Genomic DNA, 23,070 nt, shown 5'->3' with positions numbered 1-23,070 from the left:
AAAATCAGGGGAGAAACTGAAAACTATGCTGGAAATCTAGGAAGTTGTGGAAATAGATGGCCAGCAGACAGGCATCAATCACAACATGAAAGGAGATTTTTGAACCGAGCTTGTCAAAAATAACTATTGTTTTTACTGTGGGTACAATGCTGATGTTATCAAATAAAAGTGGATGCTGTGACTATAAACCTCCTTTAAGGGCTCAATGACCCCTTCGAGTCGACGCACGGTGCCACGTGTCTCCTGGACAAGCACTTTCTAAAGTGCCGAAATAGCTCAGTTGGGAGAGCGTTAGACTGAAGATCTAAAGGTCCCTGGTTCGATCCTGGGTTTCGGCAATTGTTGTATCCTGAACAGGGATTATCCTACCTTTGATTATATGACTTTCCCATGAATTAGGCCAGTGCGTGTTTGATTCTTCCGCTTCTCATGTGCCTGTTGCCCTAACAGGGTGGTTGCTTAGTTTCACCTGGAACAAAATAAAGTATCTTGCTGCCTGTTTTCCTTTCCGGCTAAATGCATAGACATAAAAATGTCACTCGTCATTGTCATTCCTTCACACCAGCACATGGTACCCCAGAATTGTCATCAAGGTTAGGCAGAAAAGGCCGAAATAGCTCAGTTGGGAGAGCGTTAGACTGAAGATCTAAAGGTCCCTGGTTCGATCCCGGGTTTCGGCAACTGTACCTGCTCCTTTTGGTGTACCGCTTTCTGACAAGAAAAGGAAGACCAAGCAGGAGTTTGAGAAAGTTGTTTAGAGCAGACTAAGGTCTGGGGCTCAGCAGAAACGCAATTGTGCAACATCCCGCAGTTTATGCTTTTCTCAGCCAATGTGCAAGGACAAGTCAAAATATCCCTTCTTCTTCATAGGACATTTGTACACCAACGCATAGTTCTGCAGAGCCTTGGGAAGAAAAGTCCAGCATGTTTCATTTTCACCTGCAATATACCAATGAAAGCCGTGGGAACAAGACCTAGCCGCATTTGAAAGAAAAATGACTTTTTTGATGTGTAGTCCTTAGAAACGGAAAGTAAAAATCAGGGGAGAAACTGAAAACTATGCTGGAAATCTAGGAAGTTGTGGAAATAGATGGCCAGCAGACAGGCATCAATCACAACATGAAAGGAGATTTTTGAACCGAGCTTGTCAAAAATAACGATTGTTTTTACTGTGGGTACAATGCTGATGTTATCAAATAAAAGTGGATGCTGTGACTATAAACCTCCTTTAAGGGCTCAATGACCCCTTCGAGTCGACGCACGGTGCCGCGTGTCTCCTGGACAAACGCGTTCTAAAGTGCCGAAATAGCTCAGTTGGGAGAGCGTTAGACTGAAGATCTAAAGGTCCCTGGTTCGATCCCGGGTTTCGGCAATTGTTGTATCCTGAACAGGGATAACTCTACCTTTGATTATATGACTTTCCCATGAATTAGGCCAGTGCGTGTTTGATTCTTTCGCTTCTCATGTGCCTGTTGCCCTAACAGGGTGGTTGCTTAGTTTCACCTGGAACAAAGTAAAGTATCTTGCTGCCTGTTTTCCTTTCCGGCTAAATGCATAGACATAAAATTGTCACTCGTCATTGTCATTCCTTCACACCAGCACATGGTACCCCAGAATTGTCATCAAGATTAGGCAGAAAAGGCCGAAATAGCTCAGTTGGGAGAGCGTTAGACTGAAGATCTAAAGGTCCCTGGTTCGATCCCGGGTTTCGGCAACTGTACCTGCTCCTTTTGGTGTACCGCTTTCTAACAAGAAAAGGAAGACCAAGCAGGAGTTTGAGAAAGTTGTTTAGAGCAGACTAAGGTCTGGGGCTCAGCAGAAACGCAATTGTGCAACATCCCGCAGTTTATGCTTTTCTCAGCCAATGTGCAAGGACAAGTCAAAATATCCCTTCTTCTTCATAGGACATTTGTACACCAACGCATAGTTCTGCAGAGCCTTGGGAAGAAAAGTCCAGCATGTTTCATTTTCACCTGCAATATACCAATGAAAGCCGTGGGAACAAGACCTAGCCGCATTTGAAAGAAAAATGACTTTTTTGATGTGTAGTCCTTAGAAACGGAAAGAAAAAATCAGGGGAGAAACTGAAAACTATGCTGGAAATCTAGGAAGTTGTGGAAATAGATGGCCAGCAGACAGGCATCAATCACAACATGAAAGGAGATTTTTGAACCGAGCTTGTCAAAAATAACTATTGTTTTTACTGTGGGTACAATGCTGATGTTATCAAATAAAAGTGGATGCTGTGACTATAAACCTCCTTTAAGGGCTCAATGACCCCTTCGAGTCGACGCACGGTGCCACGTGTCTCCTGGACAAATGCTTTCTAAAGTGCCGAAATAGCTCAGTTGGGAGAGCGTTAGACTGAAGATCTAAAGGTCCCTGGTTCGATCCCGGGTTTCGGCAATTGTTGTATCCTGAACAGGGATTACCCTACCTTTGATTATATGACTTTCCCATGAATTAGGCCAGTGCATGTTTGATTCTTTCGCTTCTCATGTGCCTGTTGCCCTAACAGGGTGGTTGCTTAGTTTCACCTGGAACAAAGTAAAGTATCTTGCTGCCTGTTTTCCTTTCCGGCTAAATGCATAGACATAAAAATGTCACTCGTCACTCGTCATTGTCATTCCTTCACACCAGCACATGGTACCCCAGAATTGTCATCAAGGTTAGGCAGAAAAGGCCGAAATAGCTCAGTTGGGAGAGCGTTAGACTGAAGATCTAAAGGTCCCTGGTTCGATCCCGGGTTTCGGCAACTGTACCTGCTCCTTTTGGTGTACCGCTTTCTGACAAGAAAAGGAAGACCAAGCAGGAGTTTGAGAAAGTTGTTTAGAGCAGACTAAGGTCTGGGGCTCAGCAGAAACGCAATTGTGCAACATCCCGCAGTTTATGCTTTTCTCAGCCAATGTGCAAGGACAAGTCAAAATATCCCTTCTTCTTCATAGGACATTTGTACACCAACGCATAGTTCTGCAGAGCCTTGGGAAGAAAAGTCCAGCATGTTTCATTTTCACCTGCAATATACCAATGAAAGCCGTGGGAACAAGACCTAGCCGCATTTGAAAGAAAAATGACTTTTTTGATGTGTAGTCCTTAGAAACGGAAAGTAAAAATCAGGGGAGAAACTGAAAACTATGCTGGAAATCTAGGAAGTTGTGGAAATAGATGGCCAGCAGACAGGCATCAATCACAACATGAAAGGAGATTTTTGAACCGAGCTTGTCAAAAATAACTATTGTTTTTACTGTGGGTACAATGCTGATGTTATCAAATAAAAGTGGATGCTGTGACTATAAACCTCCTTTAAGGGCTCAATGACCCCTTCGAGTCGACGCACGGTGCCACGTGTCTCCTGGACAAGCACTTTCTAAAGTGCCGAAATAGCTCAGTTGGGAGAGCGTTAGACTGAAGATCTAAAGGTCCCTGGTTCGATCCTGGGTTTCGGCAATTGTTGTATCCTGAACAGGGATTACCCTACCTTTGATTATATGACTTTCCCATGAATTAGGCCAGTGCGTGTTTGATTCTTTCGCTTCTCATGTGCCTGTTGCCCTAACAGGGTGGTTGCTTAGTTTCACCTGGAACAAAATAAAGTATCTTGCTGCCTGTTTTCCTTTCCGGCTAAATGCATAGACATAAAAATGTCACTCGTCATTGTCATTCCTTCACACCAGCACATGGTACCCCAGAATTGTCATCAAGGTTAGGCAGAAAAGGCCGAAATAGCTCAGTTGGGAGAGCGTTAGACTGAAGATCTAAAGGTCCCTGGTTCGATCCCGGGTTTCGGCAGCTGTACCTGCTCCTTTTGGTGTACCGCTTTCTGACAAGAAAAGGAAGACCAAGCAGGAGTTTGAGAAAGTTGTTTAGAGCAGACTAAGGTCTGGGGCTCAGCAGAAACGCAATTGTGCAACATCCCGCAGTTTATGCTTTTCTCAGCCAATGTGCAAGGACAAGTCAAAATATCCCTTCTTCTTCATAGGACATTTGTACACCAACGCATAGTTCTGCAGAGCCTTGGGAAGAAAAGTCCAGCATGTTTCATTTTCACCTGCAATATACCAATGAAAGCCGTGGGAACAAGACCTAGCCGCATTTGAAAGAAAAATGACTTTTTTGATGTGTAGTCCTTAGAAACGGAAAGTAAAAATCAGGGGAGAAACTGAAAACTATGCTGGAAATCTAGGAAGTTGTGGAAATAGATGGCCAGCAGACAGGCATCAATCACAACATGAAAGGAGATTTTTGAACCGAGCTTGTCAAAAATAACTATTGTTTTTACTGTGGGTACAATGCTGATGTTATCAAATAAAAGTGGATGCTGTGACTATAAACCTCCTTTAAGGGCTCAATGACCCCTTCGAGTCGACGCACGGTGCCACGTGTCTCCTGGACAAGCACTTTCTAAAGTGCCGAAATAGCTCAGTTGGGAGAGCGTTAGACTGAAGATCTAAAGGTCCCTGGTTCGATCCCGGGTTTCGGCAATTGTTGTATCCTGAACAGGGATTACCCTACCTTTGATTATATGACTTTCCCATGAATTAGGCCAGTGCGTGTTTGATTCTTTCGCTTCTCATGTGCCTGTTGCCCTAACAGGGTGGTTGCTTAGTTTCACCTGGAACAAAATAAAGTATCTTGCTGCCTGTTTTCCTTTCCGGCTAAATGCATAGACATAAAAATGTCACTCGTCATTGTCATTCCTTCACACCAGCACATGGTACCCCAGAATTGTCATCAAGGTTAGGCAGAAAAGGCCGAAATAGCTCAGTTGGGAGAGCGTTAGACTGAAGATCTAAAGGTCCCTGGTTCGATCCCGGGTTTCGGCAACTGTACCTGCTCCTTTTGGTGTACCGCTTTCTGACAAGAAAAGGAAGACCAAGCAGGAGTTTGAGAAAGTTGTTTAGAGCAGACTAAGGTCTGGGGCTCAGCAGAAACGCAATTGTGCAACATCCCGCAGTTTATGCTTTTCTCAGCCAATGTGCAAGGACAAGTCAAAATATCCCTTCTTCTTCATAGGACATTTGTACACCAACGCATAGTTCTGCAGAGCCTTGGGAAGAAAAGTCCAGCATGTTTCATTTTCACCTGCAATATACCAATGAAAGCCGTGGGAACAAGACCTAGCCGCATTTGAAAGAAAAATGACTTTTTTGATGTGTAGTCCTTAGAAACGGAAAGTAAAAATCAGGGGAGAAACTGAAAACTATGCTGGAAATCTAGGAAGTTGTGGAAATAGATGGCCAGCAGACAGGCATCAATCACAACATGAAAGGAGATTTTTGAACCGAGCTTGTCAAAAATAACTATTGTTTTTACTGTGGGTACAGTGCTGATGTTATCAAATAAAAGTGGATGCTGTGACTATAAACCTCCTTTAAGGGCTCAATGACCCCTTCGAGTCGACGCACGGTGCCACGTGTCTCCTGGACAAACGCTTTCTAAAGTGCCGAAATAGCTCAGTTGGGAGAGCGTTAGACTGAAGATCTAAAGGTCCCTGGTTCGATCCTGGGTTTCGGCAATTGTTGTATCCTGAACAGGGATTACCCTACCTTTGATTATATGACTTTCCCATGAATTAGGCCAGTGCGTGTTTGATTCTTTCGCTTCTCATGTGCCTGTTGCCCTAACAGGGTGGTTGCTTAGTTTCACCTGGAACAAAGTAAAGTATCTTGCTGCCTGTTTTCCTTTCCGGCTAAATGCATAGACATAAAAATGTCACTCGTCATTGTCATTCCTTCACACCAGCACATGGTACCCCAGAATTGTCATCAAGATTAGGCAGAAAAGGCCGAAATAGCTCAGTTGGGAGAGCGTTAGACTGAAGATCTAAAGGTCCCTGGTTCGATCCCGGGTTTCGGCAACTGTACCTGCTCCTTTTGGTGTACCGCTTTCTGACAAGAAAAGGAAGACCAAGCAGGAGTTTGAGAAAGTTGTTTAGAGCAGACTAAGGTCTGGGGCTCAGCAGAAACGCAATTGTGCAACATCCCGCAGTTTATGCTTTTCTCAGCCAATGTGCAAGGACAAGTCAAAATATCCCTTCTTCTTCATAGGACATTTGTACACCAACGCATAGTTCTGCAGAGCCTTGGGAAGAAAAGTCCAGCATGTTTCATTTTCACCTGCAATATACCAATGAAAGCCGTGGGAACAAGACCTAGCCGCATTTGAAAGAAAAATGACTTTTTTGATGTGTAGTCCTTAGAAACGGAAAGTAAAAATCAGGGGAGAAACTGAAAACTATGCTGGAAATCTAGGAAGTTGTGGAAATAGATGGCCAGCAGACAGGCATCAATCACAACATGAAAGGAGATTTTTGAACCGAGCTTGTCAAAAATAACTATTGTTTTTACTGTGGGTACAATGCTGATGTTATCAAATAAAAGTGGATGCTGTGACTATAAACCTCCTTTAAGGGCTCAATGACCCCTTCGAGTCGACGCACGGTGCCACGTGTCTCCTGGACAAACGCTTTCTAAAGTGCCGAAATGGCTCAGTTGGGAGAGCGTTAGACTGAAGATCTAAAGGTCCCTGGTTCGATCCATGGTTTCGTGCAATTGTTGTATTCTGAACAGGGATAACTCTACCTTTGATTATATGACTTTACCATGAATTAGGCCAGTGCGTGTTTGATTCTTTCGCTTCTCATGTGCCTGTTGCCCTAACAGGGTGGTTGCTTAGTTTCACCTGGAACAAAGTAAAGTATCTTGCTGCCTGTTTTCCTTTCCGGCTAAATGCATAGACATAAAAATGTCACTCGTCATTGTCATTCCTTCACACCAGCACATGGTACCCCAGAATTGTCATCAAGATTAGGCAGAAAAGGCCGAAATAGCTCAGTTGGGAGAGCGTTAGACTGAAGATCTAAAGGTCCCTGGTTCGATCCCGGGTTTCGGCAACTGTACCTGCTCCTTTTGGTGTACCGCTTTCTGACAAGAAAAGGAAGACCAAGCAGGAGTTTGAGAAAGTTGTTTAGAGCAGACTAAGGTCTGGGGCTCAGCAGAAACGCAATTGTGCAACATCCCGCAGTTTATGCTTTTCTCAGCCAATGTGCAAGGACAAGTCAAAATATCCCTTCTTCTTCATAGGACATTTGTACACCAACGCATAGTTCTGCAGAGCCTTGGGAAGAAAAGTCCAGCATGTTTCATTTTCACCTGCAATATACCAATGAAAGCCGTGGGAACAAGACCTAGCCGCATTTGAAAGAAAAATGACTTTTTTGATGTGTAGTCCTTAGAAACGGAAAGTAAAAATCAGGGGAGAAACTGAAAACTATGCTGGAAATCTAGGAAGTTGTGGAAATAGATGGCCAGCAGACAGGCATCAATCACAACATGAAAGGAGATTTTTGAACCGAGCTTGTCAAAAATAACTATTGTTTTTACTGTGGGTACAATGCTGATGTTATCAAATAAAAGTGGATGCTGTGACTATAAACCTCCTTTAAGGGCTCAATGACCCCTTCGAGTCGACGCACGGTGCCACGTGTCTCCTGGACAAACGCTTTCTAAAGTGCCGAAATGGCTCAGTTGGGAGAGCGTTAGACTGAAGATCTAAAGGTCCCTGGTTCGATCCATGGTTTCGTGCAATTGTTGTATTCTGAACAGGGATAACTCTACCTTTGATTATATGACTTTACCATGAATTAGGCCAGTGCGTGTTTGATTCTTTCGCTTCTCATGTGCCTGTTGCCCTAACAGGGTGGTTGCTTAGTTTCACCTGGAACAAAGTAAAGTATCTTGCTGCCTGTTTTCCTTTCCGGCTAAATGCATAGACATAAAAATGTCACTCGTCATTGTCATTCCTTCACACCAGCACATGGTACCCCAGAATTGTCATCAAGATTAGGCAGAAAAGGCCGAAATAGCTCAGTTGGGAGAGCGTTAGACTGAAGATCTAAAGGTCCCTGGTTCGATCCCGGGTTTCGGCAACTGTACCTGCTCCTTTTGGTGTACCGCTTTCTGACAAGAAAAGGAAGACCAAGCAGGAGTTTGAGAAAGTTGTTTAGAGCAGACTAAGGTCTGGGGCTCAGCAGAAACGCAATTGTGCAACATCCCGCAGTTTATGCTTTTCTCAGCCAATGTGCAAGGACAAGTCAAAATATCCCTTCTTCTTCATAGGACATTTGTACACCAACGCATAGTTCTGCAGAGCCTTGGGAAGAAAAGTCCAGCATGTTTCATTTTCACCTGCAATATACCAATGAAAGCCGTGGGAACAAGACCTAGCCGCATTTGAAAGAAAAATGACTTTTTTGATGTGTAGTCCTTAGAAACGGAAAGTAAAAATCAGGGGAGAAACTGAAAACTATGCTGGAAATCTAGGAAGTTGTGGAAATAGATGGCCAGCAGACAGGCATCAATCACAACATGAAAGGAGATTGTTTAATCCGAGCTTGTCAAAAATAACTATTGTTTTTACTGTGGGTACAATGCTGATGTTATCAAATAAAAGTGGATGTTGTGACTATAAACCTCCGTTAAGGGCTCAATGACCCCTTCGAGTCGACGCACGGTGCCACGTGTCTCCTGGACAAACGCTTTCTAAAGTGCCGAAATAGCTCAGTTGGGAGAGCGTTAGACTGAAGATCTAAAGGTCCCTGGTTCGATCCTGGGTTTCGGCAATTGTTGTATCCTGAACAGGGATTACCCTACCTTTGATTATATGACTTTCCCATGAATTAGGCCAGTGCGTGTTTGATTCTTTCGCTTCTCATGTGCCTGTTGCCCTAACAGGGTGGTTGCTTAGTTTCACCTGGAACAAAGTAAAGTATCTTGCTGCCTGTTTTCCTTTCCGGCTAAATGCATAGACATAAAAATGTCACTCGTCATTGTCATTCCTTCACACCAGCACATGGTACCCCAGAATTGTCATCAAGGTTAGGCAGAAAAGGCCGAAATAGCTCAGTTGGGAGAGCGTTAGACTGAAGATCTAAAGGTCCCTGGTTCGATCCCGGGTTTCGGCAACTGTACCTGCTCCTTTTGGTGTACCGCTTTCTGACAAGAAAAGGAAGACCAAGCAGGAGTTTGAGAAAGTTGTTTAGAGCAGACTAAGGTCTGGGGCTCAGCAGAAACGCAATTGTGCAACATCCCGCAGTTTATGCTTTTCTCAGCCAATGTGCAAGGACAAGTCAAAATATCCCTTCTTCTTCATAGGACATTTGTACACCAACGCATAGTTCTGCAGAGCCTTGGGAAGAAAAGTCCAGCATGTTTCATTTTCACCTGCAATATACCAATGAAAGCCGTGGGAACAAGACCTAGCCGCATTTGAAAGAAAAATGACTTTTTTGATGTGTAGTCCTTAGAAACGGAAAGTAAAAATCAGGGGAGAAACTGAAAACTATGCTGGAAATCTAGGAAGTTGTGGAAATAGATGGCCAGCAGACAGGCATCAATCACAACATGAAAGGAGATTTTTGAACCGAGCTTGTCAAAAATAACGATTGTTTTTACTGTGGGTACAATGCTGATGTTATCAAATAAAAGTGGATGCTGTGACTATAAACCTCCTTTAAGGGCTCAATGACCCCTTCGAGTCGACGCACGGTGCCACGTGTCTCCTGGACAAACGCTTTCTAAAGTGCCGAAATAGCCCCAGAATTGTCATCAAGATTAGGCAGAAAAGGCCGAAATAGCTCAGTTGGGAGAGCGTTAGACTGAAGATTTAAAGGTCCCTGGTTCGATCCCGGGTTACGGCAACTGTACCTGCTCCTTTTGGTGTACCGCTTTCTGACAAGAAAAGGAAGACCAAGCAGGAGTTTGAGAAAGTTGTTTAGAGCAGACTAAGGTCTGGGGCTCAGCAGAAACGCAATTGTGCAACATCCCGCAGTTTATGCTTTTCTCAGCCAATGTGCAAGGACAAGTCAAAATATCCCTTCTTCTTCATAGGACATTTGTACACCAACGCATAGTTCTGCAGAGCCTTGGGAAGAAAAGTCCAGCATGTTTCATTTTCACCTGCAATATACCAATGAAAGCCGTGGGAACAAGACCTAGCCGCATTTGAAAGAAAAATGACTTTTTTGATGTGTAGTCCTTAGAAACGGAAAGTAAAAATCAGGGGAGAAACTGAAAACTATGCTGGAAATCTAGGAAGTTGTGGAAATAGATGGCCAGCAGACAGGCATCAATCACAACATGAAAGGAGATTTTTGAACCGAGCTTGTCAAAAATAACGATTGTTTTTACTGTGGGTACAATGCTGATGTTATCAAATAAAAGTGGATGCTGTGACTATAAACCTCCTTTAAGGGCTCAATGACCCCTTCGAGTCGACGCACGGTGCCACGTGTCTCCTGGACAAACGCGTTCTAAAGTGCCGAAATAGCTCAGTTGGGAGAGCGTTAGACTGAAGATCTAAAGGTCCCTGGTTCGATCCCGGGTTTCGGCAATTGTTGTATCCTGAACAGGGATAACTCTACCTTTGATTATATGACTTTCCCATGAATTAGGCCAGTGCGTGTTTGATTCTTTCGCTTCTCATGTGCCTGTTGCCCTAACAGGGTGGTTGCTTAGTTTCACCTGGAACAAAGTAAAGTATCTTGCTGCCTGTTTTCCTTTCCGGCTAAATGCATAGACATAAAATTGTCACTCGTCATTGTCATTCCTTCACACCAGCACATGGTACCCCAGAATTGTCATCAAGATTAGGCAGAAAAGGCCGAAATAGCTCAGTTGGGAGAGCGTTAGACTGAAGATCTAAAGGTCCCTGGTTCGATCCCGGGTTTCGGCAACTGTACCTGCTCCTTTTGGTGTACCGCTTTCTAACAAGAAAAGGAAGACCAAGCAGGAGTTTGAGAAAGTTGTTTAGAGCAGACTAAGGTCTGGGGCTCAGCAGAAACGCAATTGTGCAACATCCCGCAGTTTATGCTTTTCTCAGCCAATGTGCAAGGACAAGTCAAAATATCCCTTCTTCTTCATAGGACATTTGTACACCAACGCATAGTTCTGCAGAGCCTTGGGAAGAAAAGTCCAGCATGTTTCATTTTCACCTGCAATATACCAATGAAAGCCGTGGGAACAAGACCTAGCCGCATTTGAAAGAAAAATGACTTTTTTGATGTGTAGTCCTTAGAAACGGAAAGAAAAAATCAGGGGAGAAACTGAAAACTATGCTGGAAATCTAGGAAGTTGTGGAAATAGATGGCCAGCAGACAGGCATCAATCACAACATGAAAGGAGATTTTTGAACCGAGCTTGTCAAAAATAACTATTGTTTTTACTGTGGGTACAATGCTGATGTTATCAAATAAAAGTGGATGCTGTGACTATAAACCTCCTTTAAGGGCTCAATGACCCCTTCGAGTCGACGCACGGTGCCACGTGTCTCCTGGACAAATGCTTTCTAAAGTGCCGAAATAGCTCAGTTGGGAGAGCGTTAGACTGAAGATCTAAAGGTCCCTGGTTCGATCCCGGGTTTCGGCAATTGTTGTATCCTGAACAGGGATTACCCTACCTTTGATTATATGACTTTCCCATGAATTAGGCCAGTGCATGTTTGATTCTTTCGCTTCTCATGTGCCTGTTGCCCTAACAGGGTGGTTGCTTAGTTTCACCTGGAACAAAGTAAAGTATCTTGCTGCCTGTTTTCCTTTCCGGCTAAATGCATAGACATAAAAATGTCACTCGTCACTCGTCATTGTCATTCCTTCACACCAGCACATGGTACCCCAGAATTGTCATCAAGGTTAGGCAGAAAAGGCCGAAATAGCTCAGTTGGGAGAGCGTTAGACTGAAGATCTAAAGGTCCCTGGTTCGATCCCGGGTTTCGGCAACTGTACCTGCTCCTTTTGGTGTACCGCTTTCTGACAAGAAAAGGAAGACCAAGCAGGAGTTTGAGAAAGTTGTTTAGAGCAGACTAAGGTCTGGGGCTCAGCAGAAACGCAATTGTGCAACATCCCGCAGTTTATGCTTTTCTCAGCCAATGTGCAAGGACAAGTCAAAATATCCCTTCTTCTTCATAGGACATTTGTACACCAACGCATAGTTCTGCAGAGCCTTGGGAAGAAAAGTCCAGCATGTTTCATTTTCACCTGCAATATACCAATGAAAGCCGTGGGAACAAGACCTAGCCGCATTTGAAAGAAAAATGACTTTTTTGATGTGTAGTCCTTAGAAACGGAAAGTAAAAATCAGGGGAGAAACTGAAAACTATGCTGGAAATCTAGGAAGTTGTGGAAATAGATGGCCAGCAGACAGGCATCAATCACAACATGAAAGGAGATTTTTGAACCGAGCTTGTCAAAAATAACTATTGTTTTTACTGTGGGTACAATGCTGATGTTATCAAATAAAAGTGGATGCTGTGACTATAAACCTCCTTTAAGGGCTCAATGACCCCTTCGAGTCGACGCACGGTGCCACGTGTCTCCTGGACAAGCACTTTCTAAAGTGCCGAAATAGCTCAGTTGGGAGAGCGTTAGACTGAAGATCTAAAGGTCCCTGGTTCGATCCTGGGTTTTGGCAATTGTTGTATCCTGAACAGGGATTACCCTACCTTTGATTATATGACTTTCCCATGAATTAGGCCAGTGCGTGTTTGATTCTTTCGCTTCTCATGTGCCTGTTGCCCTAACAGGGTGGTTGCTTAGTTTCACCTGGAACAAAATAAAGTATCTTGCTGCCTGTTTTCCTTTCCGGCTAAATGCATAGACATAAAAATGTCACTCGTCATTGTCATTCCTTCACACCAGCACATGGTACCCCAGAATTGTCATCAAGGTTAGGCAGAAAAGGCCGAAATAGCTCAGTTGGGAGAGCGTTAGACTGAAGATCTAAAGGTCCCTGGTTCGATCCCGGGTTTCGGCAGCTGTACCTGCTCCTTTTGGTGTACCGCTTTCTGACAAGAAAAGGAAGACCAAGCAGGAGTTTGAGAAAGTTGTTTAGAGCAGACTAAGGTCTGGGGCTCAGCAGAAACGCAATTGTGCAACATCCCGCAGTTTATGCTTTTCTCAGCCAATGTGCAAGGACAAGTCAAAATATCCCTTCTTCTTCATAGGACATTTGTACACCAACGCATAGTTCTGCAGAGCCTTGGGAAGAAAAGTCCAGCATGTTTCATTTTCACCTGCAATATACCAATGAAAGCCGTGGGAACAAGACCTAGCCGCATTTGAAAGAAAAATGACTTTTTTGATGTGTAGTCCTTAGAAACGGAAAGTAAAAATCAGGGGAGAAACTGAAAACTATGCTGGAAATCTAGGAAGTTGTGGAAATAGATGGCCAGCAGACAGGCATCAATCACAACATGAAAGGAGATTTTTGAACCGAGCTTGTCAAAAATAACTATTGTTTTTACTGTGGGTACAATGCTGATGTTATCAAATAAAAGTGGATGCTGTGACTATAAACCTCCTTTAAGGGCTCAATGACCCCTTCGAGTCGACGCACGGTGCCACGTGTCTCCTGGACAAGCACTTTCTAAAGTGCCGAAATAGCTCAGTTGGGAGAGCGTTAGACTGAAGATCTAAAGGTCCCTGGTTCGATCCCGGGTTTCGGCAATTGTTGTATCCTGAACAGGGATTACCCTACCTTTGATTATATGACTTTCCCATGAATTAGGCCAGTGCGTGTTTGATTCTTTCGCTTCTCATGTGCCTGTTGCCCTAACAGGGTGGTTGCTTAGTTTCACCTGGAACAAAATAAAGTATCTTGCTGCCTGTTTTCCTTTCCGGCTAAATGCATAGACATAAAAATGTCGCTCGTCATTGTCATTCCTTCACACCAGCACATGGTACCCCAGAATTGTCATCAAGGTTAGGCAGAAAAGGCCGAAATAGCTCAGTTGGGAGAGCGTTAGACTGAAGATCTAAAGGTCCCTGGTTCGATCCCGGGTTTCGGCAACTGTACCTGCTCCTTTTGGTGTACCGCTTTCTGACAAGAAAAGGAAGACCAAGCAGGAGTTTGAGAAAGTTGTTTAGAGCAGACTAAGGTCTGGGGCTCAGCAGAAACGCAATTGTGCAACATCCCGCAGTTTATGCTTTTCTCAGCCAATGTGCAAGGACAAGTCAAAATATCCCTTCTTCTTCATAGGACATTTGTACACCAACGCATAGTTCTGCAGAGCCTTGGGAAGAAAAGTCCAGCATGTTTCATTTTCACCTGCAATATACCAATGAAAGCCGTGGGAACAAGACCTAGCCGCATTTGAAAGAAAAATGACTTTTTTGATGTGTAGTCCTTAGAAACGGAAAGTAAAAATCAGGGGAGAAACTGAAAACTATGCTGGAAATCTAGGAAGTTGTGGAAATAGATGGCCAGCAGACAGGCATCAATCACAACATGAAAGGAGATTTTTGAACCGAGCTTGTCAAAAATAACTATTGTTTTTACTGTGGGTACAGTGCTGATGTTATCAAATAAAAGTGGATGCTGTGACTATAAACCTCCTTTAAGGGCTCAATGACCCCTTCGAGTCGACGCACGGTGCCACGTGTCTCCTGGACAAATGCTTTCTAAAGTGCTGAAATAGCTCAGTTGGGAGAGCGTTAGACTGAAGAACTAAAGGTCCCTGGTTCGATCCCGGGTTTCGGCAATTGTTGTATCCTGAACAGGGATTACCCTACCTTTGATTATATGACTTTCCCATGAATTAGGCCAGTGCATGTTTGATTCTTTCGCTTCTCATGTGCCTGTTGCCCTAACAGGGTGGTTGCTTAGTTTCACCTGGAACAAAGTAAAGTATCTTGCTGCCTGTTTTCCTTTCCGGCTAAATGCATAGACATAAAAATGTCACTCGTCATTGTCATTCCTTCACACCAGCACATGGTACCCCAGAATTGTCGTCAAGGTTAGGCAGAAAAGGCCGAAATAGCTCAGTTGGGAGAGCGTTAGACTGAAGATCTAAAGGTCCCTGGTTCGATCCCGGGTTTCGGCAACTGTACCTGCTCCTTTTGGTGTACCGCTTTCTGACAAGAAAAGGAAGACCAAGCAGGAGTTTGAGAAAGTTGTTTAGAGCAGACTAAGGTCTGGGGCTCAGCAGAAACGCAATTGTGCAACATCCCGCAGTTTATGCTTTTCTCAGCCAATGTGCAAGGACAAGTCAAAATATCCCTTCTTCTTCATAGGACATTTGTACACCAACGCATAGTTCTGCAGAGCCTTGGGAAGAAAAGTCCAGCATGTTTCATTTTCACCTGCAATATACCAATGAAAGCCGTGGGAACAAGACCTAGCCGCATTTGAAAGAAAAATGACTTTTTTGATGTGTAGTCCTTAGAAACGGAAAGTAAAAATCAGGGGAGAAACTGAAAACTATGCTGGAAATCTAGGAAGTTGTGGAAATAGATGGCCAGCAGACAGGCATCAATCACAACATGAAAGGAGATTTTTGAACCGAGCTTGTCAAAAATAACTATTGTTTTTACTGTGGGTACAATGCTGATGTTATCAAATAAAAGTGGATGCTGTGACTATAAACCTCCTTTAAGGGCTCAATGACCCCTTCGAGTCGACGCACGGTGCCACGTGTCTCCTGGACAAACGCTTTCTAAAGTGCCGAAATAGCTCAGTTGGGAGAGCGTTAGACTGAAGATCTAAAGGTCCCTGGTTCGATCCCGGGTTTCGGCAATTGTTGTATCCTGAACAGGGATTACCCTACCTTTGATTATATGACTTTCCCATGAATTAGGCCAGTGCGTGTTTGATTCTTTCGCTTCTCATGTGCCTGTTGCCCTAACAGGGTGGTTGCTTAGTTTCACCTGGAACAAAGTAAAGTATCTTGCTGCCTGTTTTCCTTTCCGGCTAAATGCATAGACATAAAAATGTCACTCGTCATTGTCATTCCTTCACACCAGCACATGGTACCCCAGAATTGTCATCAAGATTAGGCAGAAAAGGCCGAAATAGCTCAGTTGGGAGAGCGTTAGACTGAAGATCTAAAGGTCCCTGGTTCGATCCCGGGTTTCGGCAACTGTACCTGCTCCTTTTGGTGTACCGCTTTCTGACAAGAAAAGGAAGACCAAGCAGGAGTTTGAGAAAGTTGTTTAGAGCAGACTAAGGTCTGGGGCTCAGCAGAAACGCAATTGTGCAACATCCCGCAGTTTATGCTTTTCTCAGCCAATGTGCAAGGACAAGTCAAAATATCCCTTCTTCTTCATAGGACATTTGTACACCAACGCATAGTTCTGCAGAGCCTTGGGAAGAAAAGTCCAGCATGTTTCATTTTCACCTGCAATATACCAATGAAAGCCGTGGGAACAAGACCTAGCCGCATTTGAAAGAAAAATGACTTTTTTGATGTGTAGTCCTTAGAAACGGAAAGTAAAAATCAGGGGAGAAACTGAAAACTATGCTGGAAATCTAGGAAGTTGTGGAAATAGATGGCCAGCAGACAGGCATCAATCACAACATGAAAGGAGATTTTTGAACCGAGCTTGTCAAAAATAACTATTGTTTTTACTGTGGGTACAATGCTGATGTTATCAAATAAAAGTGGATGCTGTGACTATAAACCTCCTTTAAGGGCTCAATGACCCCTTCGAGTCGACGCACGGTGCCACGTGTCTCCTGGACAAACGCTTTCTAAAGTGCCGAAATTGCTCAGTTGGGAGAGCGTTAGACTGAAGATCTAAAGGTCCCTGGTTCGATCCATGGTTTCGTGCAATTGTTGTATTCTGAACAGGGATAACTCTACCTTTGATTATATGACTTTACCATGAATTAGGCCAGTGCGTGTTTGATTCTTTCGCTTCTCATGTGCCTGTTGCCCTAACAGGGTGGTTGCTTAGTTTCACCTGGAACAAAGTAAAGTATCTTGCTGCCTGTTTTCCTTTCCGGCTAAATGCATAGACATAAAAATGTCACTCGTCATTGTCATTCCTTCACACCAGCACATGGTACCCCAGAATTGTCATCAAGATTAGGCAGAAAAGGCCGAAATAGCTCAGTTGGGAGAGCGTTAGACTGAAGATCTAAAGGTCCCTGGTTCGATCCCGGGTTTCGGCAACTGTACCTGCTCCTTTTGGTGTACCGCTTTCTGACAAGAAAAGGAAGACCAAGCAGGAGTTTGAGAAAGTTGTTTAGAGCAGACTAAGGTCTGGGGCTCAGCAGAAACGCAATTGTGCAACATCCCGCAGTTTATGCTTTTCTCAGCCAATGTGCAAGGACAAGTCAAAATATCCCTTCTTCTTCATAGGACATTTGTACACCAACGCATAGTTCTGCAGAGCCTTGGGAAGAAAAGTCCAGCATGTTTCATTTTCACCTGCAATATACCAATGAAAGCCGTGGGAACAAGACCTAGCCGCATTTGAAAGAAAAATGACTTTTTTGATGTGTAGTCCTTAGAAACGGAAAGTAAAAATCAGGGGAGAAACTGAAAACTATGCTGGAAATCTAGGAAGTTGTGGAAATAGATGGCCAGCAGACAGGCATCAATCACAACATGAAAGGAGATTGTTTAATCCGAGCTTGTCAAAAATAACTATTGTTTTTACTGTGGGTACAATGCTGATGTTATCAAATAAAAGTGGATGTTGTGACTATAAACCTCCGTTAAGGGCTCAATGACCCCTTCGAGTCGACGCACGGTGCCACGTGTCTCCTGGACAAACGCTTTCTAAAGTGCCGAAATAGCTCAGTTGGGAGAGCGTTAGACTGAAGATCTAAAGGTCCCTTGTTCGATCCTGGGTTTCGGCAATTGTTGTATCCTGAACAGGGATTACCCTACCTTTGATTATATGACTTTCCCATGAATTAGGCCAGTGCGTGTTTGATTCTTTCGCTTCTCATGTGCCTGTTGCCCTAACAGGGTGGTTGCTTAGTTTCACCTGGAACAAAGTAAAGTATCTTGCTGCCTGTTTTCCTTTCCGGCTAAATGCATAGACATAAAAATGTCACTCGTCATTGTCATTCCTTCACACCAGCACATGGTACCCCAGAATTGTCATCAAGGTTAGGCAGAAAAGGCCGAAATAGCTCAGTTGGGAGAGCGTTAGACTGAAGATCTAAAGGTCCCTGGTTCGATCCCGGGTTTCGGCAACTGTACCTGCTCCTTTTGGTGTACCGCTTTCTGACAAGAAAAGGAAGACCAAGCAGGAGTTTGAGAAAGTTGTTTAGAGCAGACTAAGGTCTGGGGCTCAGCAGAAACGCAATTGTGCAACATCCCGCAGTTTATGCTTTTCTCAGCCAATGTGCAAGGACAAGTCAAAATATCCCTTCTTCTTCATAGGACATTTGTACACCAACGCATAGTTCTGCAGAGCCTTGGGAAGAAAAGTCCAGCATGTTTCATTTTCACCTGCAATATACCAATGAAAGCCGTGGGAACAAGACCTAGCCGCATTTGAAAGAAAAATGACTTTTTTGATGTGTAGTCCTTAGAAACGGAAAGTAAAAATCAGGGGAGAAACTGAAAACTATGCTGGAAATCTAGGAAGTTGTGGAAATAGATGGCCAGCAGACAGGCATCAATCACAACATGAAAGGAGATTTTTGAACCGAGCTTGTCAAAAATAACTATTGTTTTTACTGTGGGTACAATGCTGATGTTATCAAATAAAAGTGGATGCTGTGACTATAAACCTCCTTTAAGGGCTCAATGACCCCTTCGAGTCGACGCACGGTGCCACGTGTCTCCTGGACAAACGCTTTCTAAAGTGCCGAAATAGCTCAGTTGGGAGAGCGTTAGACTGAAGATCTAAAGGTCCCTGGTTCGATCCTGGGTTTCGGCAATTGTTGTATCCTGAACAGGGATTACCCTACCTTTGATCATATGACTTTCCCATGAATTAGGCCAGTGCGTGTTTGATTCTTTCGCTTCTCATGTGCCTGTTGCCCTAACAGGGTGGTTGCTTAGTTTCACCTGGAACAAAATAAAGTATCTTGCTGCCTGTTTTCCTTTCCGGCTAAATGCATAGACATAAAAATGTCACTCGTCATTGTCATTCCTTCACACCAGCACATGGTACCCCAGAATTGTCATCAAGGTTAGGCAGAAAAGGCCGAAATAGCTCAGTTGGGAGAGTGTTAGACTGAAGATCTAAAGGTCCCTGGTTCGATCCCGGGTTTCGGCAACTGTACCTGCTCCTTTTGGTGTACCGCTTTCTGACAAGAAAAGGAAGACCAAGCAGGAGTTTGAGAAAGTTGTTTAGAGCAGACTAAGGTCTGGGGCTCAGCAGAAACGCAATTGTGCAACATCCCGCAGTTTATGCTTTTCTCAGCCAATGTGCAAGGACAAGTCAAAATATCCCTTCTTCTTCATAGGACATTTGTACACCAACGCATAGTTCTGCAGAGCCTTGGGAAGAAAAGTCCAGCATGTTTCATTTTCACCTGCAATATACCAATGAAAGTCGTGGGAACAAGACCTAGCCGCATTTGAAAGAAAAATGACTTTTTTGATGTGTAGTCCTTAGAAACGGAAAGTAAAAATCAGGGGAGAAACTGAAAACTATGCTGGAAATCTAGGAAGTTGTGGAAATAGATGGCCAGCAGACAGGCATCAATCACAACATGAAAGGAGATTTTTGAACCGAGCTTGTCAAAAATAACTATTGTTTTTACTGTGGGTACAATGCTGATGTTATCAAATAAAAGTGGATGCTGTGACTATAAACCTCCTTTAAGGGCTCAATGACCCCTTCGAGTCGACGCACGGTGCCACGTGTCTCCTGGACAAACGCTTTCTAAAGTGCCGAAATAGCTCAGTTGGGAGAGCGTTAGACTGAAGATCTAAAGGTCCCTGGTTCGATCCTGGGTTTCGGCAATTGTTGTATCCTGAACAGGGATTACCCTACCTTTGATTATATGACTAACCCATGAATTAGGCAAGTGCGTTTTTGATTCTTTCGCTTCTCATGTGCCTGTTGCCCTAACAGGGTGGTTGTTTAGTTTCACCTGGAACAAAGTAAAGTATCTTGCTGCCTGTTTTCCTTTCCGGCTAAATGCATAGACATAAAAATGTCACTCGTCATTGTCATTCCTTCACACCAGCACATGGTACCCCAGAATTGTCATCAAGGTTAGGCAGAAAAGGCCGAAATAGCTCAGTTGGGAGAGCGTTAGACTGAAGATCTAAAGGTCCCTGGTTCGATCCCGGGTTTCGGCAACTGTACCTGCTCCTTTTGGTGTACCGCTTTCTGACAAGAAAAGGAAGACCAAGCAGGAGTTTGAGAAAGTTGTTTAGAGCAGACTAAGGTCTGGGGCTCAGCAGAAACGCAATTGTGCAACATCCCGCAGTTTATGCTTTTCTCAGCCAATGTGCAAGGACAAGTCAAAATATCCCTTCTTCTTCATAGGACATTTGTACACCAACGCATAGTTCTGCAGAGCCTTGGGAAGAAAAGTCCAGCATGTTTCATTTTCACCTGCAATATACCAATGAAAGCCGTGGGAACAAGACCTAGCCGCATTTGAAAGAAAAATGACTTTTTTGATGTGTAGTCCTTAGAAACGGAAAGTAAAAATCAGGGGAGAAACTGAAAACTATGCTGGAAATCTAGGAAGTTGTGGAAATAGATGGCCAGCAGACAGGCATCAATCACAACATGAAAGGAGATTTTTGAACCGAGCTTGTCAAAAATAACTATTGTTTTTACTGTGGGTACAATGCTGATGTTATCAAATAAAAGTGGATGCTGTGACTATAAACCTCCTTTAAGGGCTCAATGACCCCTTCGAGTCGACGCACGGTGCCACGTGTCTCCTGGACAAACGCTTTCTAAAGTGCCGAAATGGCTCAGTTGGGAGAGCGTTAGACTGAAGATCTAAAGGTCCCTGGTTCGATCCATGGTTTTGTGCAATTGTTGTATTCTGAACAGGGATAACTCTACCTTTGATTATATGACTTTACCATGAATTAGGCCAGTGCGTGTTTGATTCTTTCGCTTCTCATGTGCCTGTTGCCCTAACAGGGTGGTTGCTTAGTTTCACCTGGAACAAAGTAAAGTATCTTGCTGCCTGTTTTCCTTTCCGGCTAAATGCATAGACATAAAAATGTCACTCGTCATTGTCATTCCTTCACACCAGCACATGGTACCCCAGAATTGTCATCAAGATTAGGCAGAAAAGGCCGAAATAGCTCAGTTGGGAGAGCGTTAGACTGAAGCTCTAAAGGTCCCTGGTTCGATCCCGGGTTTCGGCAACTGTACCTGCTCCTTTTGGTGTACCGCTTTCTGACAAGAAAAGGAAGACCAAGCAGGAGTTTGAGAAAGTTGTTTAGAGCAGACTAAGGTCTGGGGCTCAGCAGAAACGCAATTGTGCAACATCCCGCAGTTTATGCTTTTCTCAGCCAATGTGCAAGGACAAGTCAAAATATCCCTTCTTCTTCATAGGACATTTGTACACCAACGCATAGTTCTGCAGAGCCTTGGGAAGAAAAGTCCAGCATGTTTCATTTTCACCTGCAATATACCAATGAAAGCCGTGGGAACAAGACCTAGCCGCATTTGAAAGAAAAATGACTTTTTTGATGTGTAGTCCTTAGAAACGGAAAGTAAAAATCAGGGGAGAAACTGAAAACTATGCTGGAAATCTAGGAAGTTGTGGAAATAGATGGCCAGCAGACAGGCATCAATCACAACATGAAAGGAGATTTTTTAATCCGAGCTTGTCAAAAATAACTATTGTTTTTACTGTGGGTACAATGCTGATGTTATCAAATAAAAGTGGATGCTGTGACTATAGACCTCCTTTAAGGGCTCAATGACCCCTTCGAGTCGACGCACGGTGCCACGTGTCTCCTGGACAAACGCTTTCTAAAGTGCCGAAATAGCTCAGTTGGGAGAGCGTTAGACTGAAGATCTAAAGGTCCCTGGTTCGATCCCGGGTTTCGGCAATTGTTGTATCCTGAACAGGGATTACCCTACCTTTGATTATATGACTTTCCCATGAATTAGGCCAGTGCGTGTTTGATTCTTTCGCTTCTCATGTGCCTGTTGCCCTAACAGGGTGGTTGCTTAGTTTCACCTGGAACAAAATAAAGTATCTTGCTGCCTGTTTTCCTTTCCGGCTAAATGCATAGACATAAAAATGTCACTCGTCATTGTCATTCCTTCACACCAGCACATGGTACCCCAGAATTGTCATCAAGGTTAGGCAGAAAAGGCCGAAATAGCTCAGTTGGGAGAGCGTTAGACTGAAGATCTAAAGGTCCCTGGTTCGATCCCGGGTTTCGGCAACTGTACCTGCTCCTTTTGGTGTACCGCTTTCTGACAAGAAAAGGAAGACCAAGCAGGAGTTTGAGAAAGTTGTTTAGAGCAGACTAAGGTCTGGGGCTCAGCAGAAACGCAATTGTGCAACATCCCGCAGTTTATGCTTTTCTCAGCCAATGTGCAAGGACAAGTCAAAATATCCCTTCTTCTTCATAGGACATTTGTACACCAACGCATAGTTCTGCAGAGCCTTGGGAAGAAAAGTCCAGCATGTTTCATTTTCACCTGCAATATACCAATGAAAGCCGTGGGAACAAGACCTAGCCGCATTTGAAAGAAAAATGACTTTTTTGATGTGTAGTCCTTAGAAACGGAAAGTAAAAATCAGGGGAGAAACTGAAAACTATGCTGGAAATCTAGGAAGTTGTGGAAATAGATGGCCAGCAGACAGGCATCAATCACAACATGAAAGGAGATTTTTGAACCGAGCTTGTCAAAAATAACTATTGTTTTTACTGTGGGTACAATGCTGATGTTATCAAATAAAAGTGGATGCTGTGACTATAAACCTCCTTTAAGGGCTCAATGACCCCTTCGAGTCGACGCACGGTGCCACGTGTCTCCTGGACAAACGCTTTCTAAAGTGCCGAAATAGCTCAGTTGGGAGAGCGTTAGACTGAAGATCTAAAGGTCCCTGGTTCGATCCTGGGTTTCGGCAATTGTTGTATCCTGAACAGGGATTACCCTACCTTTGATTATATGACTAACCCATGAATTAGGCCAGTGCGTTTTTGATTCTTTCGCTTCTCATGTGCCTGTTGCCCTAACAGGGTGGTTGTTTAGTTTCACCTGGAACAAAGTAAAGTATCTTGCTGCCTGTTTTCCTTTCCAGCTAAATGCATAGACATAAAAATGTCACTCGTCATTGTCATTCCTTCACACCAGCACATGGTACCCCAGAATTGTCATCAAGGTTAGGC

At 43.9% G+C, this 23,070-nt stretch overlaps 27 non-coding genes across 27 annotated transcripts; all 27 read left to right on the top strand.

Annotated features, from left to right (window-relative positions):
• The first annotated feature begins 607 nt into the window (after positions 1-607).
• TRNAF-GAA (transfer RNA phenylalanine (anticodon GAA)) lies at positions 608-680 on the top strand. The gene has a single exon. It is a non-coding gene; the product is annotated as a tRNA-Phe (tRNA).
• A 619-nt stretch (positions 681-1,299) lies between these two features.
• On the top strand, positions 1,300-1,372 carry TRNAF-GAA (transfer RNA phenylalanine (anticodon GAA)). Its single transcript has one exon. It is a non-coding gene; the product is annotated as a tRNA-Phe (tRNA).
• Positions 1,373-1,641: 269 nt separating this feature from the next.
• TRNAF-GAA (transfer RNA phenylalanine (anticodon GAA)) lies at positions 1,642-1,714 on the top strand. The gene has a single exon. It is a non-coding gene; the product is annotated as a tRNA-Phe (tRNA).
• Positions 1,715-2,333: 619 nt separating this feature from the next.
• TRNAF-GAA (transfer RNA phenylalanine (anticodon GAA)) lies at positions 2,334-2,406 on the top strand. Its single transcript has one exon. It is a non-coding gene; the product is annotated as a tRNA-Phe (tRNA).
• A 276-nt stretch (positions 2,407-2,682) lies between these two features.
• On the top strand, positions 2,683-2,755 carry TRNAF-GAA (transfer RNA phenylalanine (anticodon GAA)). The gene has a single exon. It is a non-coding gene; the product is annotated as a tRNA-Phe (tRNA).
• Positions 2,756-3,716: 961 nt separating this feature from the next.
• On the top strand, positions 3,717-3,789 carry TRNAF-GAA (transfer RNA phenylalanine (anticodon GAA)). The gene has a single exon. It is a non-coding gene; the product is annotated as a tRNA-Phe (tRNA).
• A 619-nt stretch (positions 3,790-4,408) lies between these two features.
• Positions 4,409-4,481, top strand: TRNAF-GAA (transfer RNA phenylalanine (anticodon GAA)). Its single transcript has one exon. It is a non-coding gene; the product is annotated as a tRNA-Phe (tRNA).
• Positions 4,482-4,750: 269 nt separating this feature from the next.
• TRNAF-GAA (transfer RNA phenylalanine (anticodon GAA)) lies at positions 4,751-4,823 on the top strand. The gene has a single exon. It is a non-coding gene; the product is annotated as a tRNA-Phe (tRNA).
• Positions 4,824-5,784: 961 nt separating this feature from the next.
• Positions 5,785-5,857, top strand: TRNAF-GAA (transfer RNA phenylalanine (anticodon GAA)). The gene has a single exon. It is a non-coding gene; the product is annotated as a tRNA-Phe (tRNA).
• A 962-nt stretch (positions 5,858-6,819) lies between these two features.
• On the top strand, positions 6,820-6,892 carry TRNAF-GAA (transfer RNA phenylalanine (anticodon GAA)). Its single transcript has one exon. It is a non-coding gene; the product is annotated as a tRNA-Phe (tRNA).
• Positions 6,893-7,854: 962 nt separating this feature from the next.
• On the top strand, positions 7,855-7,927 carry TRNAF-GAA (transfer RNA phenylalanine (anticodon GAA)). Its single transcript has one exon. It is a non-coding gene; the product is annotated as a tRNA-Phe (tRNA).
• Positions 7,928-8,889: 962 nt separating this feature from the next.
• On the top strand, positions 8,890-8,962 carry TRNAF-GAA (transfer RNA phenylalanine (anticodon GAA)). The gene has a single exon. It is a non-coding gene; the product is annotated as a tRNA-Phe (tRNA).
• Positions 8,963-10,316: 1,354 nt separating this feature from the next.
• Positions 10,317-10,389, top strand: TRNAF-GAA (transfer RNA phenylalanine (anticodon GAA)). The gene has a single exon. It is a non-coding gene; the product is annotated as a tRNA-Phe (tRNA).
• A 269-nt stretch (positions 10,390-10,658) lies between these two features.
• Positions 10,659-10,731, top strand: TRNAF-GAA (transfer RNA phenylalanine (anticodon GAA)). Its single transcript has one exon. It is a non-coding gene; the product is annotated as a tRNA-Phe (tRNA).
• Positions 10,732-11,350: 619 nt separating this feature from the next.
• TRNAF-GAA (transfer RNA phenylalanine (anticodon GAA)) lies at positions 11,351-11,423 on the top strand. The gene has a single exon. It is a non-coding gene; the product is annotated as a tRNA-Phe (tRNA).
• Positions 11,424-11,699: 276 nt separating this feature from the next.
• TRNAF-GAA (transfer RNA phenylalanine (anticodon GAA)) lies at positions 11,700-11,772 on the top strand. The gene has a single exon. It is a non-coding gene; the product is annotated as a tRNA-Phe (tRNA).
• Positions 11,773-12,733: 961 nt separating this feature from the next.
• TRNAF-GAA (transfer RNA phenylalanine (anticodon GAA)) lies at positions 12,734-12,806 on the top strand. Its single transcript has one exon. It is a non-coding gene; the product is annotated as a tRNA-Phe (tRNA).
• Positions 12,807-13,425: 619 nt separating this feature from the next.
• Positions 13,426-13,498, top strand: TRNAF-GAA (transfer RNA phenylalanine (anticodon GAA)). Its single transcript has one exon. It is a non-coding gene; the product is annotated as a tRNA-Phe (tRNA).
• A 269-nt stretch (positions 13,499-13,767) lies between these two features.
• On the top strand, positions 13,768-13,840 carry TRNAF-GAA (transfer RNA phenylalanine (anticodon GAA)). The gene has a single exon. It is a non-coding gene; the product is annotated as a tRNA-Phe (tRNA).
• Positions 13,841-14,801: 961 nt separating this feature from the next.
• On the top strand, positions 14,802-14,874 carry TRNAF-GAA (transfer RNA phenylalanine (anticodon GAA)). Its single transcript has one exon. It is a non-coding gene; the product is annotated as a tRNA-Phe (tRNA).
• Positions 14,875-15,493: 619 nt separating this feature from the next.
• Positions 15,494-15,566, top strand: TRNAF-GAA (transfer RNA phenylalanine (anticodon GAA)). The gene has a single exon. It is a non-coding gene; the product is annotated as a tRNA-Phe (tRNA).
• A 269-nt stretch (positions 15,567-15,835) lies between these two features.
• TRNAF-GAA (transfer RNA phenylalanine (anticodon GAA)) lies at positions 15,836-15,908 on the top strand. The gene has a single exon. It is a non-coding gene; the product is annotated as a tRNA-Phe (tRNA).
• A 962-nt stretch (positions 15,909-16,870) lies between these two features.
• On the top strand, positions 16,871-16,943 carry TRNAF-GAA (transfer RNA phenylalanine (anticodon GAA)). Its single transcript has one exon. It is a non-coding gene; the product is annotated as a tRNA-Phe (tRNA).
• Positions 16,944-17,905: 962 nt separating this feature from the next.
• On the top strand, positions 17,906-17,978 carry TRNAF-GAA (transfer RNA phenylalanine (anticodon GAA)). Its single transcript has one exon. It is a non-coding gene; the product is annotated as a tRNA-Phe (tRNA).
• A 1,995-nt stretch (positions 17,979-19,973) lies between these two features.
• Positions 19,974-20,046, top strand: TRNAF-GAA (transfer RNA phenylalanine (anticodon GAA)). The gene has a single exon. It is a non-coding gene; the product is annotated as a tRNA-Phe (tRNA).
• Positions 20,047-21,701: 1,655 nt separating this feature from the next.
• Positions 21,702-21,774, top strand: TRNAF-GAA (transfer RNA phenylalanine (anticodon GAA)). Its single transcript has one exon. It is a non-coding gene; the product is annotated as a tRNA-Phe (tRNA).
• A 269-nt stretch (positions 21,775-22,043) lies between these two features.
• Positions 22,044-22,116, top strand: TRNAF-GAA (transfer RNA phenylalanine (anticodon GAA)). Its single transcript has one exon. It is a non-coding gene; the product is annotated as a tRNA-Phe (tRNA).
• The last annotated feature ends 954 nt before the right edge of the window (positions 22,117-23,070 follow it).

This window comes from Lithobates pipiens, unplaced genomic scaffold (assembly GCF_037356315.1).
Source record: "Lithobates pipiens isolate NorthernLeopardFrog02 unplaced genomic scaffold, aLitPip1_a1.2 Scaffold_18, whole genome shotgun sequence".
Taxonomy (NCBI): Eukaryota; Metazoa; Chordata; class Amphibia; order Anura; family Ranidae; genus Lithobates; species Lithobates pipiens.
This window is presented reverse-complemented; position numbering and strand designations above follow the sequence as displayed.